The sequence below is a fragment of the Perognathus longimembris genome, chromosome 5 (genome assembly GCF_023159225.1).
Source record: "Perognathus longimembris pacificus isolate PPM17 chromosome 5, ASM2315922v1, whole genome shotgun sequence".
Taxonomy (NCBI): domain Eukaryota; kingdom Metazoa; phylum Chordata; class Mammalia; order Rodentia; family Heteromyidae; genus Perognathus; species Perognathus longimembris.
The window spans coordinates 52,992,576-53,011,595 of record NC_063165.1 but is presented as its reverse complement, the minus strand read 5'-3'; the positions used below and the strand labels follow the sequence as shown (position 1 = coordinate 53,011,595).

General features: G+C 42.1%; 1 long non-coding RNA gene and 1 pseudogene across 1 annotated transcript; one reads left to right on the top strand and one right to left on the bottom strand.

Annotated features, from left to right (window-relative positions):
* Nucleotides 1–821: 821 nt before the first annotated feature.
* Nucleotides 822–1,086, top strand: LOC125351100 (annotated as a pseudogene).
* A 372-nt stretch (nucleotides 1,087–1,458) lies between these two features.
* On the bottom strand, nucleotides 1,459–11,079 carry LOC125351304. Its single transcript, XR_007210927.1, has 3 exons — nucleotides 11,069–11,079; nucleotides 7,508–7,515; nucleotides 1,459–1,755 (listed from the first exon to the last, which is right to left on the bottom strand). It is a non-coding gene; the product is annotated as an uncharacterized LOC125351304 (long non-coding RNA).
* Nucleotides 11,080–19,020: the final 7,941 nt, after the last annotated feature.

Genomic DNA, 19,020 nt, shown 5'->3' with positions numbered 1-19,020 from the left:
CAGCTCCACTTCTGGCTTTTTGGTGTTTCATGGACTTTCCTGTTGGGCTTCAAACTTTAACTTTCAGATCTCAGCCTCCTGAGTAGCAAGGATTATAGGTGTGAGCCACTAGCATCTCATCAGGGCACTTGAAATCAAACACCACCACTTTCTGTAAAGATTTACTATAGATAGGAGACCTTCTGGACTCAGCCAACTCCCATTTTCTAGTCTAAGAAAGTAGAATGCACAGGGAAAAGTGACTTGGCCAAGGCCTCACGGAGGATGGTGGCAGGTCTTAGACTTGACCTATGTCTCCCCTTCCATTATCTGAAGCTATTCATCTCTTCAACAGCTTTTAAACAGGAGGGCAGAAAGGTGTAGTAGATGCTTTTCAAAACAGCCTCTGGTTTCTAGACCTGCTAATGCCTGTACAGATTATACCAGAGGAGCAATAGGGAGTGACAGTTGGCTCAACCTGCTTGTCTGTCAGGTATCATAAAGTTTAGCTCACAAGCAAAGGATGTGTTGTCTTCCAGGTGAGTCATCTTGGCAGCAGAATCAGCCCCAGCCAAGGTCATGGTCATTCAAAAGCCCGCCGGCCCGTTCTCTCTCCATCTGGTGTTCAGTCCAGTCCATCCGTGAAATGAAACAGGTCAGTATCACTTAGGGCTCCCTTGGCTCTAGCTGGCTCTGGAGCTGGTGGGAAGGAGAGGCTTCCCTGTACAAGAGTTTGTCATTGATGGGACATTGGAGCCTTCTCAAGCAAGAGTGGCAAATGTATTGGCAGCCCAATCTGGAGTCTGCTTTAGCGTTAAAACTATGGTACCGACCGCCCTCGGGTACCCCACAGCCGCTGCCATGTCCTCCGGGGCCAGCGTCAGCGCCCTGCAGCGCCTGGTGGAGCAACTCAAGCTGGAGGCCGGCGTGGAACTGATCAAGGTCTCCCAGGCAGCCGCAGAACTTCAGCAGTACTGCGTACTGAATGCCTGAGAGGATGCCCTGCTGGTGGGCGTTCCCGCAGGAAGCAACCCCTTCTGGGAGCCCAGGTCCTGTGCTTTATTAAAAAAAAAAACAAAAGAAGAAGTCGCTGAGGAATGCCTTTAAGTACAAAGTGATGAATGCCTCCAAGTCTCAAGAAAACACTTTTCTCTAGCCAAATGACTATTAGATCTATTTCACATCTTTTCTGTGGCCTGGGTGTATAGGCAGATTTACACAGAAATTAACGATTTTCTACTCAACTAAGGTAACTGAGTGAAGGAGTACAGTTCTAAATAATAATGAGCTAGTTCTTTTGCTGAAGTGATTTTGTGTTAAGACAACCACCCTAGCCACCAAGTATACCAAAATACACCTCTTTCATAAGAATTTCTGGTTTTGCTATATCTGGACTATTATGTATGTTTTATTTACTGGATGCTTACATTTAGGAAGGAAAACATTTTTGTTTATTAAAACAATTGAGTATTTGTAACGTGTTCCTAAGACTTTTTTACTAGATACAGTTACTAGATAAAGTATAAAATTAAGAGGAATAAATAGGCTTTACTAACCAAAATATGTCTTTTTTCTTTACATGAAAAGATTTTCATTTTTAAATGAGAATGTAATTTGTTTTAAATACTAAACTTGGGAGATGTATCTCAGTAAACTTGAAATTATTAATGTTAATGATGTGTATTAGTTTCCCCACATTGTACATGAAGCAGATTTGTCCTTTTTCTTAAGTTCTTATACTTTACAGTTGTGGAGGTACCTTAAAAAAACACAAAACTACTTATTTTGTCTTTAAAAATGCTTAAATTGTTACCTACAAACAGAACTTTTCAAATGGTTAAAAACAAAGTAATGTGAAAATAATACAACCAAAGGAATTCTCCATGTCACAAGGGTTTTACTTGGAAGATGTGCCTTTCATTTAGTTTGGAGATACTTTTAGAAGGAGACTTTCTGTAATCTTTGAAGAACTTGGAAATAAAATTTGTTTAATTTTAAAAAAACAACAACAACTATGGTACCATGATGTGATATCTTTTCTTTTTCCTTAGGTGCTGAGCAGTGGGTGTAGATAGTGTTTCTTTATCATTGAAAGTTAAACTGTCTTTGGCTAAAACCAGAGGACTATGCTTGAAGACACCAGGACACTCGTACACTGGCCCAAAGTGCTCCCATTTATAGCAGTCACTGGCCATCTTTCAGTCTCGACTGATGTTATATGTTTTCATGTTCCTTCTGACCTGCAGAGTTTTGAGAGAAACAGTGGCTTGACAGATCATGTGAATTTACTCCCAAGTAAAATTTCCAGACAAATCTTTTGTTCACTGTATAATCTGTGGTCAACATTCCCTTCATAAACATACTACTGATGTAGATCTTATGTTAGGAACTAGGGATACAGCAGTGAGAGGTGACCAAATATCTCTGTGTGTGTGTGCTCGCGTGCATACGTGTCTGTCTGTCTGTACTAGGGCTGGACTCAGGACCTATACTTTTTTGCTCAAGGCTAGTGCTCTACCACTTGAGCCACAGCTCCACTTTTTGGTACTTAATCAGAAATATGAGCCTGATGGACTTCCTGCCCTGGATGGCTTGGAGCAGTGGATCCACGGATCTCAGCCTTCTAAGGAGCTAAGATTATAGGTGTGAGCCACTGCCAGGCTTCCACCCTATCTTGGGTTCACATCCATCTCACCTTTTTTACTTTCCTGATGACACTTATAGGTATTTGTTGAATGCATGCTTAATGTTACATCATAACCCCTGGTCACTTCTGTCTGATTTGTTTCTCTGATCCCATCTTCAAGTACATACATGTTTGTTAAGTGGGGAGGGAAAGTTGGATGGAAGAATGGATTGGTAAATAAATGAATGATAAATGAATGAACAACTGAATAAATGAGATAGTAGATCTCAGTAAATATTTTCTCAGGTTTTCATTTATTTGTTTTTATGTGTGTTTACATTCTCCTCCATCCATTTCCTTCAGACTTGCTCTATTTCAGAAAAAAAAATATAAAGCAACTTCATAAAAGGTGGAAGTTTTCAATTTTGGCCCTAAAGCAAACATTTCAGAATTTGTCCCCATCGTTTGTCATCATACTTCAGAACCGGACATTTCCTGGGCACTTGCCCAAGGCAAGGTGGGTCTTAGAAAGATGAGGAAGTATGATTCTTGCTTTCCAGTTGCCTTGAGTGTGATGGTGTAAAAGATACCAGATGGCAACAGCAATTCTGCATGGAATTTTATTAACACAGATGACTCAGGACCAAGATTTATTTTCTTGGAGTTTGTACAAACTACTACTTCAGATGACCATTTTGGTGGAAGACAATGTGGGGAGACATGAACATAGTTTGGTAGGCCTTTAGACTCTTATTGTAAACTATAATAAGCAGAGTGTGTCAAGCTATGAGATAGTGATGTTGAAGATATAAGAGTAGAGTGTAGGCAGGTAAACAGATGCCCATGACAGTATAATCTGAGTAATGACAAGTCTATGGGAGAAGGGAGGAGGATAGCTTAGTATGGACCTGGTCTCAAAGAATCTTTAGGGGACACCACTGTTATTTATCTATGTCGAGAAGTGGAGGATGTTCCAGACAGAGAGAACACTCCAAACAATGAGGCAGGCAAGATAAGAGGATAGAGCATGGTCAGAAAACTATGAGCCACTCTGTTTGGCTTTGGCTTGAGTTACATGGAGAAACTGAGAGATATCAGAGAGATAGGCACATGCTAGGTCATGAGAAACTCCATGACTTGTACTAGGGAGTTCAGATCTTAAGTCAAATGTAATGGAGAAACAGAAATTGTGGAGTTTTTAAGCTGGAGAAGAGTGTGACCAAATGCCTGTTACAGAAAGATCTTTCAGGGCATAATACAAAGAGTTACTGAGAGGAGAAAGGCTGGTGGCAGAGAGATTAGTTAGGAGACGTTATACTGCATCAGAAATATGCTGGGCCTGGACCATGGCAGTGACAGGGAAATGGTGAGGATAAATGCATTCGATACTACTGCAGAAATAGCTATGAGAAACAAAGAGACTACTCAGGAGGGAAGCCAGCCATGGCCTCTTGGTTTTTCAATTACAACCACTCTTCCCAAGTACCTGTTATTTCATCAGCTTTTACTGCTAGAATAAAATTCATTTCAGGGGGCTTAAATATTCTCTCATAGAGGCAAGGAATAAAAGCCTACCTCAAAGGATGACTTCAAGCCAATTGAAGCCTTTTTCTTTTAAGTTCATTCATCCATAGCAAAACCTTTTTACCTCAGGCTTTTCACAGAGATTTTTTTTCTTTGAATTTTGCTAATCAGCAGGAGTTAGGTGACGGCAATTTTACAACTCCAATCAATTTGAAATTTTCTCCTCAGAGGGCTGGGATCCTGGTCACTGACCTAAACTAGGCAGAGGGCCAGAACAACAATGGGTATTACAAGCTGTAGGGGTAAGGGGGGGGCATCTTCTCAAGCTGTGGTTTGGTGATGCATACATATTAATTCTATGTTGAAATTGATGTATTAGAGAGGGCAAGATAAGCAAGATTGTGTAGGATAAGAGAAAGCCCCCACAATCTGAAAGCTCATTTGGCCTCAGATCCAGGCTTGTGAGATCTTCCCTCTGCCCTGACACTGAGACACGTGGATGGAAAGTGTGCTGATGTGCTGGGCTTCCTGGAGAAAATGTCAGCAGGTTATCATGGTGAGAGCTGCAGGTGGCCCTAGACTCTTCCTCCTTGGGACTGAGTCCAGGTGAGGCAAGACTGGGATTGTGTTAGTGCATATGGGAGCTGAGGCAGAGGAATAAACTAAGGAAACCTTTTAAATATCATCTGTCTTCCAGGCAACTCTTATTTAACAATAATGATGGTGGTGGTGGTGGTGTGGTGGTGGTGGTGGTGGTGGTGGTGGTGTGGTGGCAAGTGTTACTACACACCTAGAAACACACATGTGTAGTGAAAAATACAAGGAATCTGGAGCTAGAAAGTCCTAGGCTTACACATTGGCTATGGCATTTACCAATTGTTGGGCTTTGGGAGTGATGCTTAACTTCTTGGAGATTGTTTACTCCTTTAGATAGAAACAAATGCCCAGTGAGTATTAGGGAATTCTATAATACTAGTTGCTAGTACTTATTTTCTGTCAGGTGCCAGATAAACCTTGAATCCTAATGACAACCAAATTGTAGAGAGAAAGAGACATACAGGGAGAATTACAGAGAGAAAAAGAGACACAGAGACAAAAGAGAAAGGAGATACAGAGAGATGAAAATAAAAAAAGAGAACAGAAAGAAAAAAGAAAAGACAGAAAAGAAAGGAAGAAAAATAGAAAAGAAAGTAGTAAAGGCTATAACTATGATGGGTGTTTGGGACATTTTCTGCAGCGCCTGAAGCCTAGGCTTTGTTTTAATAGATACATCTCTGCACCCCTAAACTTCTCAGGACTCAGCTGATGATCATGTGTCTAAACATCACCTCCCTCATCTCTAAGAGTGCTGATGATACTCATCACTGTTCCCGGGAGTTCATAGTCCTGTTGGGAGGTTCAAATGGGATTCATTCAATCATGTCCAGCACGGGACATTCTCCGCATACCACATGGTCCAGCAGGAAGAGGGTGATGTGAGGACTGCTGGATCCAGACGGGGATGGGGTAGTTTCAAAAGGAAGAGAGCAGAACTGGAACACAAACTCCCCCAACAAGATAAATATTGGCAAGAGGGCCTTGGAACTGCTTGCAGGGGTCAGAACACTTGATTAACCATCCTGCTGGCTGGAGCTGCCCCTTTTGTGCATCCTAGATTCCTGTGGTACCCTGTAGAAGGGAGATTAAGTGTAAACCCCTAAGGTATGCGTATTTGAAAGATAGAAGCACGTGGTGGAGAGTTAATTGCCAACTGTTACCTGTTTTGTGCCTTTGTCTCTCCAGAAGAGGTGTGCGTGTGTGTGTGTGTGTGTGTGTGTGAGAGAGAGAGAGAGAGAGAGAGAGAGAGAAGTAGAAGAGAGAAGTGTGTGAGAAGAAGGGATTGAAAGAAAGAAGAGAGAGAGGAGGAAAGAGAAAGGGGAGAGACTGGGCAAAAGGAAAGAATACTTCTTGTGCCTAAGAGAAGCAGCCATTAAGAGAGTGTCACATATGGAGAGAGTGTCCATGGTGACCAGCAATGAACTGAACAGGGCCTGGGGCTGGGGAGGGGAGCAAGGAAATGAATCTGAAACAACTTCTGTTTTCAAGAAGGCTCCTGTTAATTTAGGGGAGGACAAGACATGGCTTTCATATCTATTCATCATTTTATTTATACTTTTTTTTGTACCAGAAAGTATGGGTACATAAAATATCACAAGGAGACAGAATTTAAAATAAAAAAATAAATAAAAGCAAGGACATAAAATAAGGCCCCTCCATCCCCTGAGTTCTCCTTGGGTCACGGCTCTCAGTTTGTTAGATGAACTTGCATTTGTATTAAACCAACTATGGCTATAGCTGAAATGTACAGCTTCTTTCCAAGGTGCTGTGCTAGCTTCCACCTCATATAGTTTTTCTTTTTCTTTTCCTTCTTTATTTTGTGCCAGTCCTGAGGCTTGAACTCGGGGCTTTCCCTAAGTTTCTCTTGCTTAAGGCTACTCTATCACTTGAATCACAGTGCCACTTCTGGCTTCTTCTGAGTAGTTTGTTAGAGATAAGAGTCTCATGGACTTTTCCTGCCCAGGTTGGCTTTAAACTGCTCTTCAGCTCTCAGCCTCCTGAGTAGCTAGAATTACAAGTGTGAGCCACCAGCATCTAGCTAGTTTTTCTAAAATTCTTCATGTTGGTCTAGGACCCGTTGCCACGAGTAAACTTTCAGTAAAGGTCCATGCCATGTCCACACAGCTCCTTCTAAACCACTGTTCTTAAGGACCAGTAGCCAGGAGAGGAGAGGAGCCCTAGAGGGAGCTCACCATCAGGAGGGATTGCCAGCACCTTCCTCAGCCTTCCAGAGGGACATCCAGCCAGGGAGAGTCTACTAACAGTGACATGGTCCCACTGACCACTTCCAGCTCCTTCTCCACAAGCTTGGTGAAGCTGGTTGGCTCCTATGTTCCCTTCATCAGGTCAGCTCGTGTTTCTTGTGGGTACTGCGGCCTGGCATGCAGCCATGAGTGGTGGAAGACAATGTGACACTAAAGCTTTCCCTGTGTCATCCAGACAGAGAAGACAGAACAGGAAAGACAAGCTCCCAAGGGCTCCTAGAAGGAGCCCAAGGACATCCTCCCTGTGCTATATGCCTGGTTTAGAGGCAAGTGGATCCCTTCCCTTCTGCCAGGCAGGAGCTGTCAGTTCCCAGCTGCAGAAGAGGCCATGAGGCTTGGCACAGAAAAGACCACCAGAACCCTTAGACTTCTCCCTAGAGTGGTGGCACATGGGGGTGCAGGCTAGGGGGGCGGTCAGAGGAGCCATGGTCATCTCAACAACTGCTCTGAGTGCCCCTTTTGCTGATAGTCCCATTCCAACCTGCAGCACAGCGTCTCTTTTGAATTTTCCCTGAACCTAGTTATCTTCACAACCTTTGCTCATGCTTCCTTGTGCTACAATGATTAGAAATATCTATTCTTACCTTTCCATAAACACCTAAGAAGGGATGATATATCACTGGAGTGTACTTTGGGTGTCTTTGGCACATAGAGTTTTAAATGTGTTGATTTTTTTCCTTTGTGGTTATCTGTCTGGCTGGTATGCTAAGAAAAGCAAGTTTTCCTAGCTCGTGATTATATTTACAATGTCTACTCTTTCTCGTGGCTATATTTATATTTCCTTCCAGCCAACCTACCTTCCTTCCTTCCTTCCTTCCTTCCTTCCTTCCTTCCTTTCTTCCTTCCTTCTTTCCTTCCTCTCTCTCCCCCTTCCTCCCTCCTTCCCTCTCTCCCCCTTCTCTCTTTCTTTCTATCTTCCATTTCCACTAGTGCTGTGGCTTGAACTCATGGCCTGGGTGCTGTCCCTTAACTTTTTGCTCAAGGTCAGCTCTCTATCACCAGCCACAGTTCCACTTAAACTTGGTTAATTGGAGATAAGAGTCTCACTGACTTTACTGCTTAGACTGGCTTTGAACCTTGATCCTCAGATTTGAGCCTTCTGAGTAGCTAGGATTACAGGTGTGAGCCATTGGCTCATATTATTTTCTCTTTCAACACCATCTAGAATTCCAGATCTAGTATTTATCCAAACAGTAGAGTAAAGATGGGATCTTATTTTTACTTTAATAACCACTTGCCCCGGGCTTGCTGGCTGAACTCATCCTTCCTTCATTGATTTGAAAAGTCACCTTTATGATAAAAGAATATTCTCATGTGTTCTTGGGCTTTATTGTTTTGCCCCCTGTTTATCTGTTTCTTTATTTTGGCATCATTTAGTTAAGACGAGTTGTGAAGTCAAAGCAAACATAACTGATTTGATTAGTTGGGCAACTTTGTAACTCTTCTCAAAAGAAAACCACCTGCTGTTGAGAATGTGACTGAACTGTTTGGGGCAGGGATGGTTGGCCAGGGTGGAAGGACAACTGCGGAGAATTATACTGAGGGATATTGTACTGCTGGGCAGTACTGGCCTCCCCATCCACTGTGTGGCCCCGAAACAAGTGGAGCAGGTCCTGAGATGGGGTCAGAAGGGCCAGTGCTGGAAGGACACTTATAAATCACCTTCTGTTTTAAGCTCCTTACTATCCAGCTGTGGGAACTGAGGCCCTGAGAGGTTAACCAAGGTCCCATCTGACAGCTGCTCACAGGACTTATTCTGTAGCTGTTTGTCTTGGAGCTCTCTCCTAGTGCTTCCTGCTGCTCCAATTCTTGACCTTTTTTTTCCCCTTTTACCTTCCCCATGACCTTTGCATCAGCCTCTTCCCTCTGTTCTTTATCTCTTCTGTCTGATTGACAGAACACCTCTAGGTTGAGTTCATGCCATCCCTTTCTTGGAAATCTTGGATTCGTGGTTCTACATTAAATTCCACCACAGTCTGATGTGAGAGGATTTTCACCCTCTGACACCACCTTAATGATCTATTATTATCTCTCATTTTCCTCCTATATAACTTACAAGTTCTAACTAGACAGACAGATCCTTGCCATGTCCTGTGCACTTCCCCATCAGCCCCTCATTGCCCTTTGTTTTCCCTGATCTCCACCAAACCACATCTACTTCTCAAAACCTGGTGCAGAGATTCATGAAGTTGTCCAGACTCAAGAAATGTTAAGTCAGTTGTCTAAGTTTCTCTTTGTCTATGATGCCTGTGCCACACCAAAACAATCTGAGGCAATCAACTTATAAAGAGAAAAGGGTTGCTTCATTTCATGATTTGGTATGTTCTAGTCTATAATCAATTTGTTCCATCACTTTGAGCCTGTGACATGGCTGTGACAGGAGCCTCTATGTGATAGGGGAAAACGGCTCACATTGTGAACCAAGGAACAAAGAACAGGACCAGGACAAGACCCTATCATCCTCTTGAAGAGCATATCCCTTGATCTAAAGACCTCCCAGAAAGCACCATCTCCCCACAGCAACCCTCTAGAGATAAAGCCTTTAATAAACATATGAATGAGCCTTTGAGGGTCATTCAACAGCCCAACTAAAGAGTGTACAAGCCAGGAGACAGCTTTCTCTTCCCCAGGTACATTTATTTCCTTGGAGACACTGTTTTTCAGGAAAGAAACATTCCTCTCCTGTTATCTCACTTCTTCTTAGTCTTGTTGCACTCCTTAGAAACACAGATGGTACCTTTCACATCTGTATCTTCCTCAATAGCTCACATTTGGTACTAAATAAATGCATAGTTTAATAATATGTGGAATTTGTTAAATAATATGGTCACTCCCACTCTCTAACCTTTCCACTACTTCCTGTGAATGAGGAAGGGAGCATCCCCAGAGTACTAGATTATTTCGGCATCTCAGGAAGGCAATGTATCAGATGATCTTTGCAGAATTATGAAAAGGAGCTGACATCAATGAGTGGTACACACAGTCATGTTTTTCAAAAGAAAGACACTCTCAAGTATATTTGGGGGGAAATTGTAGGCATTATTATTTAAAGGATGCATTATGAGTATTTATCACAGTTTTATGAATATGTGATAATGCCAACATTTACTGAACACTTACTATGGTGTCATTAATTCTGTCAAAAAGAACTACAGCCAGGAGCTCATAAGGGTTCACACTTTTAATTCTGGCTATGTAGGAGGCTAAGATCTGAGGGCTATAGGTCAAAGATAGCATGTTCAGAAAAGTCTGTGAGACTCATCTGCAATTAATCACCAAAGAAAAACATGAAAGTGGAGCTGTGGCTCAAGTGGTAGAGCACCAGCCTTCACAGGAAAAAGTCAGGGAAGAACACTAAATTCAAGCCCCAGTACTAGCACGTGCGCATGCACACACACACACACACACACACACACACACACACACACACACACACAGAACTTTACTGTGATAAGAGAACTATGATTCAGAAAAGCTATTTCCCCAAATTATAAACTAAACAGTAACATTTGAATCCAAGGATCTCTTTTCAAATCAGAAGCTTCTTCTAGTACATCATTCTGCCTTTCCCATGGACCTGCCACAGGGCCTGACACAGGCTGTTCATTTGATCTTACCCCTGACTGTGTCAATAATGTAATATGCCATGGACTGCATGAATAGAATTGTTTTGCCTAGAGCAAGCAAGGCACCAGTCGAAGCTGAGCTGCCTATGACTAGAACACCAGACTCAGCAAGCTCCACAACTAGAGTCAGCTGTGTGTGCATGTATGCGTGTATGTGTGTATGCATGCACATGTGTCAGTACTAGGGCTTGAACTCAGGGCCTGGGCACTGTCCTTGAGCTTTTTTTGCTCAAGGCTAGCTCTCTGCCACTTGAGTCACAGCTCCACTTATGGGGTTTTGGTGGATAGCTGGATATACGAATCTCATGGGCTTTCCTACCCAGGTTGGTTGGCTTTGAACTGCAATCCTTATATCTCAGCCTCTTAAGTAGCTAGTATTATAGGTATAAGCCACAAGTGTCTGCTACAGCTAGCTTTTAATTCCACTATTGTCTCTCACCTCTTGGTTGTACCACCTGGGTGTTTTGCTTTTGTAAAATATGGATAATGGAAGCTGCTTCTGCTGCTGATATAGGTAATGAAATGGGGGTAATTTGGAGACAGCAATAAGTACTAGCTTGCACTTAGGAACCTCTTGCCCCTTTCCTCCAGGTTCCAGACATAAAGGGACTTGGCAAAATGAAGTCAGTTCAAACAAGGACCATCAAGGAACATTTAGAGTGGGTTTCACTTGGGGATGTCCAGCCTCGAAAATATTTGGAGCTCCAAGCCCTGGTGCTCCAAGGCCCCATGTTTGACAGCTCCTTCCTAGGTAGCTTAGGACCAAAGGTTTCCTGGGTCCCACTTTCTCCCAAGACACTAGTATGACATATTCTGGCGATGCTAGACAAAGCAACAAAGGCCTAGAAGCAAAGCATTTGTAATTGTGATGAGATCATCTACCTCTCTGCATCCCTTCCTGCCTCCCTTCCCATCTCCTTTCTTCCCCTCTCCCTCTTCCCTCTCTCCCTTCTCCTTCTTCTCTTCCTTACTTCTTCCCCTTTTCTTCCCTCTCTTCCTCCCTCCCTTCCTCCCCTCTCCTTCCCACCCATCTCACTCATTCCCTCCCTTACTCTTATGTCCCTTTCCTTCCCTCCTTTCTTCAATCATGTGGGGTTCCCAATCAGAGAAAGCTGTGTCACACATAAATCTTCCTGGAAATTAAGTGACAACCTGGGTAAGGAGAGAACACTGGACTTTTTGAGACCTAACTTCAGCACTGACCAGAGCTCAGTGATCTTGATAAGTCACAATCTCCCTGAACATTAATTTTTCATTTTCAAAACAAGAAGTTATGCCAACGTCATTGGATTCTTATGGGTATCAATGAGAAAGAAAAGCCATAAATGTGCTTCATAAACTATAAGCTCTCATAAAAATGTGATTTATTCCTGTTCTGTGACCCCTGTATTGTGAAGTAGGCTGAATGAGGATATTACACAGGGTTCAGGAGCTACCAGGTATTTACTTCAATACTGAAGAAAATGTCCTATCTCTCAGCTACTCTGAGTCTGGCAAAGCCAAAGATTCCATTAGCAAAATACAAGCAAAAAGAATAACATTACTCACAACAATAACAATACCAGCTATTATTTATTAGTGCTATCTAGGAGGGAGGCCTTGTCTTGAACACATTCCATGTTTAACTCAGTCCCCTATGTGCTCGGCCAGCACAGGCAGAGGAGAGTGATTGTCATCTACTCAGGATTTTCCAGAGCTGATGTTAAATCCTTTCATAAGTGAAAGCTAATCATGGTAGGAGTATTTGTACCAGGAAAATTGGCCAATGTTACAAATCAGGCCTACTTGCTCACTTATTTACTAAGCAAGTAGAGGCGGAGTTAGCTATTCTCTGTTATTGATATTGGGATATGAGAGGCCAGAGAAATTAGAGGAAGGAAATAATCTCTAGATAACGAAAGATTCAGTGTGAGGGTTTCTTCTTCTCAGTCTCTTTGTCCCCCTCCCAACCTCCTATATTCTATTTTCCTGCATAATTATTTTATGAAAAATAACAGGGCTGAAGTGGTAGCTCAATGCACTTACCTAAATAGTTTTGAGACCCTGGTTTTCATCCCCAGCACTTCTAATAATGGCAATAAAAACTTAATCATCAAATTGTAGAGGGGCACTTCCTGGAAGACTTGGAGCTCCAGATGCCTGGTTCCTAGCTTCCAAAACTCTCTTCACATTTGGAAGAGAAATGAATAAATAAGTGGATCTGAGTCCTGGCTACATATCTGAATTGTCTGGGGCATTTGTTGAAAGCACCAATAGCCTTTGCCCCTCTCCCAGGGTTTGATGGATCTGATTTAATGAGCAGCATTTCTAAGACCCCAGAGAAGCAAGTAAACAACAAGTAGGTAAACAGAATCACCCAGAAAATTTTATCAAGTGAGGCCTTGAACCCTAGATTTAAAAAACTGAGTTCATATTCCTTCCCGTTACCTCAAGCAATCTATCATCAATCAATCAATCAACATTTGATGTGTTAGGACCTCTCACAAGTGCTCAAACCCATACATCAGAAGCAAACTTCATGAATTTATTCCCCAAAGTTATTCATTCCTTAGAGAAAAAGCCTTTTGTTCTAAACCAAACTCATATTTGGAAAGGCCACACAAGTAAAGGGAAAAGCTAGTTCAGCTGGTGAAGCTTTCAAAATTATCTGCCAGAGAAAAATTCTGTAAAAAAAAAAAAAAAGTTGAAGCTCAGAGGAGAAGCAACAATAATACAGAAAATTATCACCGAAGCCAAGGGGTGAGTCTCAGAGGAAGGATCCTCTCACCCCACTCTACTGCCCTTCCCACACACAGTCCTGTGGTTCTGAGGCCATATCCTGCCTCTGAGCCTTAATGTGAGCAAAGGGTTTGATTGATCTGCCTCAGAGTCACTCATGGGCAACATGAAAATACCAATGCCTATATCATGAAGTTGTGGTGACGGTCCAATGGCATGTTGTGGATAATGTCACTTGGGAAGCAGTTCAGCACATGGTAGGGATCTAATATTGATACTCATGCCTAAGACAAGAGTTGGAAAGTAAATGGGCCACACAAGGAGCTAGACATGGTGGCCATGCCAATGTTCCCAGCACTTAGGAGATAGAGGAAAATCTTGAGTTCAAGGCTAACCAAGGCTACAAAACAAAACCCTGTCTCCAAAGAGTCAAGTAGGGTGAAGCTCAAGCTTTGTGTCAAGTAGTTGCTCATCTTGAGGAGACATCTAAATGATCCTGGTGACACTGATTGGAGCTGAGCCTCCTGGATCTTTCTCCAGCTTCCTGTCTTATCATGTTATTTCACCTTCATGCATGATTTTCCACCATCATACCATCTGCCATGGTGTGACATAACCAGAAGGGCCCTTGACAAGCCAGAAGGGCCCTCACCACAGCTAGTACCATGCTGTTTGGTCTTTCAGTTTCTACATCTGAGCTCAACAAGCCTTTTTGTTTATTAGCACCTAGTTGTAAGAATTTTGTTATAGCAAAGGAAAATAGACTAACATAGCCACTGTGTTTATTTTGTTTGTTTTTTGCCAGTCATGGGGCTTAAACTCAGGGCCTGGGCTCTGTCACTGAGCTTCTTTTGCTCAAGGCTAGCACTCTACCACTTGAGCCACCACACCACTTCTGGCTTTTTCTGCTTATGTGGTACTGAGGAATCAAACTCAGGGCTTCATGCTTGTTAGGCAAGCATTCTAGCACTATGCCACCTTTCCAGCTCCTAATATAGGCACTCTTTTAGGAGATATCTCTCTAGATGCTTTGTACTTAAGAGTCCTCTGGACCATCACCTTTGTCTGTGGGAAGTCACTGGTCCTTGCTAGGTCAGCCTGTGTCAATGTTTGGTTCTTTCTTTGTTGTACATCACAGGACAGAACTACCTTCCCACTTCATGGTTCTCTGGGGCTGTGATGGACTCCAGTCATCATATCACCTATTTCCCAGAACCTCCAGATGTTGTTATTTCTTTGAAGAAACTTCTTTCCCAATGTTTCAGGGAGATAAGGCATCCTTATATTGCTCAGCCAGTGTCAAGTGGTGGTGGTTCTCAAAGTATTTTAAAGAGCAAGTTCCTCCTCTTCTCCTCCCCACAGGGAGGGCGTAGAAAGCAAAGCCCTCCATTACTTTAAGGATTCTCTGAAGTCACTGAGTTTTGAAGGTGCTATAAGGAAGGGTTTGCTTTGTCTGGTCTCAGGGATGAGGAACTGAACAATCTTACTGTTAAAATCCCACCAGAGTGTGTCAGCAACTTTCTTTAGACTGTGTGATCCACATTCTACTTTCTCCTTGATGTATAACTGGTTAATAAATAAGACCTGCTGGAAACAAGATACTAATTTTAAAAAACCATTTTCACTCAAAAAAGTTTGACAATTGCTGTTGCAGAGAACAATGGCAAAGAAATTCCTGTGACTTGAAGAACCAACTATGATAAAAAAAAAAAACACAAACATTTTGATGATGCAAATGTCCATCTCATGCTAGGCATCAGGGACTCATTGATGATCCTATTTAGGAAGGGAAGCTGAGATCTGAGGATTGCAGTTCAGAGACAGCTTTGGCAGAAAAGTCCCTCAGACTCTTATCTCCAATTAATCAGCAAGAATACACACATGAAGGTGTGGTTCAAGTAGCAAAGCACCAACCTTGAGTGCAAAAATCCAAGCAAGACTATGAGTGCCTGAGTACAAGCTCAGTACTGGTACCCACAAAAACGTCTATCTCATGAGCTAACTTATAATTTAACTTTATAGATGCGCAACCTATATATGTGGTATAATAATTTTGGTGACATAAATAATTACAATTTGACATATATTCATAATTTTCTTTTGAAATGAAAGGACTTCGACATCTGATGACAAGCTCCCAGCCAAACGCTAATGCAATTGAGATACGACTTCTTAATTCTCCAAGGCCAATTTTAAAGCTATTCACATTTTGCTACAGATCTTAAGTAACTAAAGTAACTAGAGCAAGAAGACTTTGGACAGCTCTCTTTCTCTCTCTCTCTCTCTCTGTCTCTCTGTCTCTCTGTCTCTCTGTCTCCCTCTCTCTCTCTCTCTCTACACACACACACACACACACACACACACACACACACCCCACACACACACCACACATACTTGGTTTGGCTCTAAAATAAATGTAGGGAGTAAAAAGATGTCCCCTGGTGCAAGTCAATGTAGATAACATTAGTGATCAAGTCAAATTGAATATTGCTGGCTACACAGCAGGGGCCCGCACCACAATATCCACTCAGGGAGCTTACCCCCTCCCCCAAGCCCAAAAGTCAAAGCAAGTGCCTTGGTAAATCAGAGTATAAAAATAGCCACAATATAAAATGTTTAAAAACAGGAGCAACTTTTGTTCTGAAAGATTTACCTTATAAAACATTGCCCATACTTTGAAAGGTAGGACCTTTCTGTTTTTCACTCCTTGAGCCCAGCAAAGAGACTCATTCATCAAAGCTGCACACACCCGGGAAATATTGTAATACTATGTATACTTGATTACTTAAAAATAAGTGAAGTGAAGCCAAGCACTGGAGGCTTGAACCTATGATCCTGGCTACTCAGGAGACCAAGATCTGAAGACTGAAGTTCAAAGCTAGCCTGGGCGGCAAAGTCCATGAGACTCTTATTTCCAATTAACCACACACAAAAAAAAGTTACAAGTGGAGCTGTGACCCACGTGGTGGAGTACCAGCCTTAAGCCACAAAGCTTAGGGACAGTGCCATGGTCCTGATGTCAAGCCCCAAAACCAGCACAAACAAACAAATAAATACAGTAAGTCATGTAGTGGTGGCTCACACCTGTAATACTAGCTAATCCGGAGGCTGAGATCTGAGAATCCCAGTGCACAGGTGGGCAGGAAAATCCATAAAACTCCTATCTCTAATTAACCAACAAAAAGCCAGAAGTAGAGTTGTAGTTAAAATGGTAAAGTACCAGCCTTGTGAGGAAAAAGCTAAGGGATAGCACCTAGGCTCTTGAGTTTAAGCCCCAATAACTGGCTCAAAAACTGAAATAAAAAAATAAATACATGCAGCAATTAAAGAGATCAATGAGCAATAGGCCAAGGTGGCCTGGGAGCCAGCCTTGACAAGGTATTAAAGCATGTTGCAGGATGATCAGATCATTTTATTTCATCTATTCCGAAAAAACACTTCACCTGCTTTTGAAGATCACAAATGGTGACGTTTTCAGCCTTCTTTAAATGCAAGGAAATTGCTGACATTTCCCCAGACAAAAAACAAATCAGAAGGCAACTTATTTCCAATCTAGTCACTCCAGCTTCAGTCAGACGCTGATCCCTCTGCCCACAAGAAGTGCCAAAACAACATTGCTAATAATCAAGGTCACATAACTCTAACCAGGTTGATGTGTGAAATGTCTGATGTTTATTTTCTCTATGCTTTGCTTTGAATTCAAACTTCACTGCCAAAGACATTGGCTAAGCAAGCCTCTCTCACAGCTGTTTCTCTACAAAGCAAATTCACAAAGACAGGATGTTGTCCTAAAAAAAGCATCCTCTGGTCCCCTGCTGGACAGACCGACAGCTGGCTGGGTGTCACAAACAAACCAGAAAAGTATGCTCAGTGATGCCAGCTCAGTAGGGAAGCTGAATCTATGGCTTCAAAAGCAGAACTGCAGTGAACTAGGGTAAACAAGTGGCAAAGAACACAGACAGGTTGTTGGTTTTGTGCTGTGCTGAGCTCAAAAACACAATGGCTGGCAATAGTGAGGGACCCAGGGTGAAGGTACAGAGGATGGCAGGAGATAGAAAGCAATACAGAATCAGCTAGGAGTGATCAACTGGTCTACATTAGGTTTCATAGAGACCTGGAGACAGGCCTGAGCACAGACAGAGTTTGCCAGATCAGAAAAACCTTACTTGATCAAGTTCTGCTTCTGCCAGGAAAGCACTCACCTACAGAACTGTGCTAAGTACTCCAAATACATTTTCTCATTGCACACCTTCAACACTCTTGAGATAAAATGTTTGATTTCTCCCAGATGGGATGCTGAGACTAAGATAGGAAGTAACTTAACCCACATTGACAGCTAGGATGTGAAAGCTAAGATGTAAATCTAGTCTCTTAAATCTGAAAGTATGTTTTCAAAACCACAACTTTAGTCAACTTTCAAAGGAAAAACAATGACATCATTGGGCAGTGGAGGAAATGGCTTTGATTAAATAGTTCTGGCTCAAATGGATATTTATATAGGGAAATAAAAACATTGTAGTCCCTACCTCGCACCACTCATACAATCCTAACTAAATCATAAATTAGTTTTTAGAATAAAGCATAAGAGAACATCTTCATAACTTTGGATTAATGACTTTTTTCATGCAAACCAAAAATAGTCCCTAACAATAAATACTAAAGTAGATGTTATGTTACATTAAAATGAAGAGCTTCTGTTTATCAAAAATATAGAATAGAGCTTTGAAATAGTATCACAAACATATAATCCCAGCAACTCAGAAGCAGAGGTGGAAGGATTACAGTTGAGGCCAGTCCAGGCAGTTAGTGTGACCTTATCCATAAAACAAATGAAAGCAAAAGGACTTGGGAGCATGGATTACAGAGCATACTTGCTCTGTAAATTCAAGGTCCTGAGTTCAATTTTCAGTACAAGAAGGGAAAGGAAAGAAAGAGGGGAGGGAAGGGAGGAGGGAGGGAAAAAAGGAGGGAGAGAGGAAGTGGAGGGAGGGAGGGAAGGAGGGAGGGAGGGAGGGAGGGAGGGAGGGAGGGAGGGAGGGAGGGAGGGAAAGAAAGAAAACTTGAGAACATGAAAGACCTCACAGAATAAAAGATTTTTGTAATATCTATAGGACTCATATCAAGAACATATAAGAAACTTCTACAAGTCATCAAAAGGTCAGGAAACCCAATAGAAAAATGGCAAAAGACTTGAACTAGTGATTCACATAAAAAGATCCAGCGGTCAATAAACATATGGAAAGTTGTTACATTTATTAGTCATCAAGGAAATGCAAATTCAAACCATAATGCACCCACCCTCAGTGCACACCCATCGGAGTGACTAAATTTTAAAAGGGTGGGAAATACTAGGTACTGGTGAGAATATGAAACATCTAGAACTTTCACAAACTTTCAGAGGCACTGTTGGTCAGTGTCTAGTAAAGCTAATGTGTACATGTCTGTTGTTATAATCCCACTTCTAGGATACCTGACAGGCACTTTCTACTACTATCTTGATACAATTCCACTCCTGGAGCAAGACTCGACACATGCACATATATGTTCATCTTAAAAGCTTATCCTTACAATATTGTTACTTATGGTGGCTGAAAAGAGAACAACTCAATATGGAGTGCAGAAAATGAATGATGGTGAATTCACACAATAATGTGAGAACAGATGAACATAGTGAGAATAGATGATC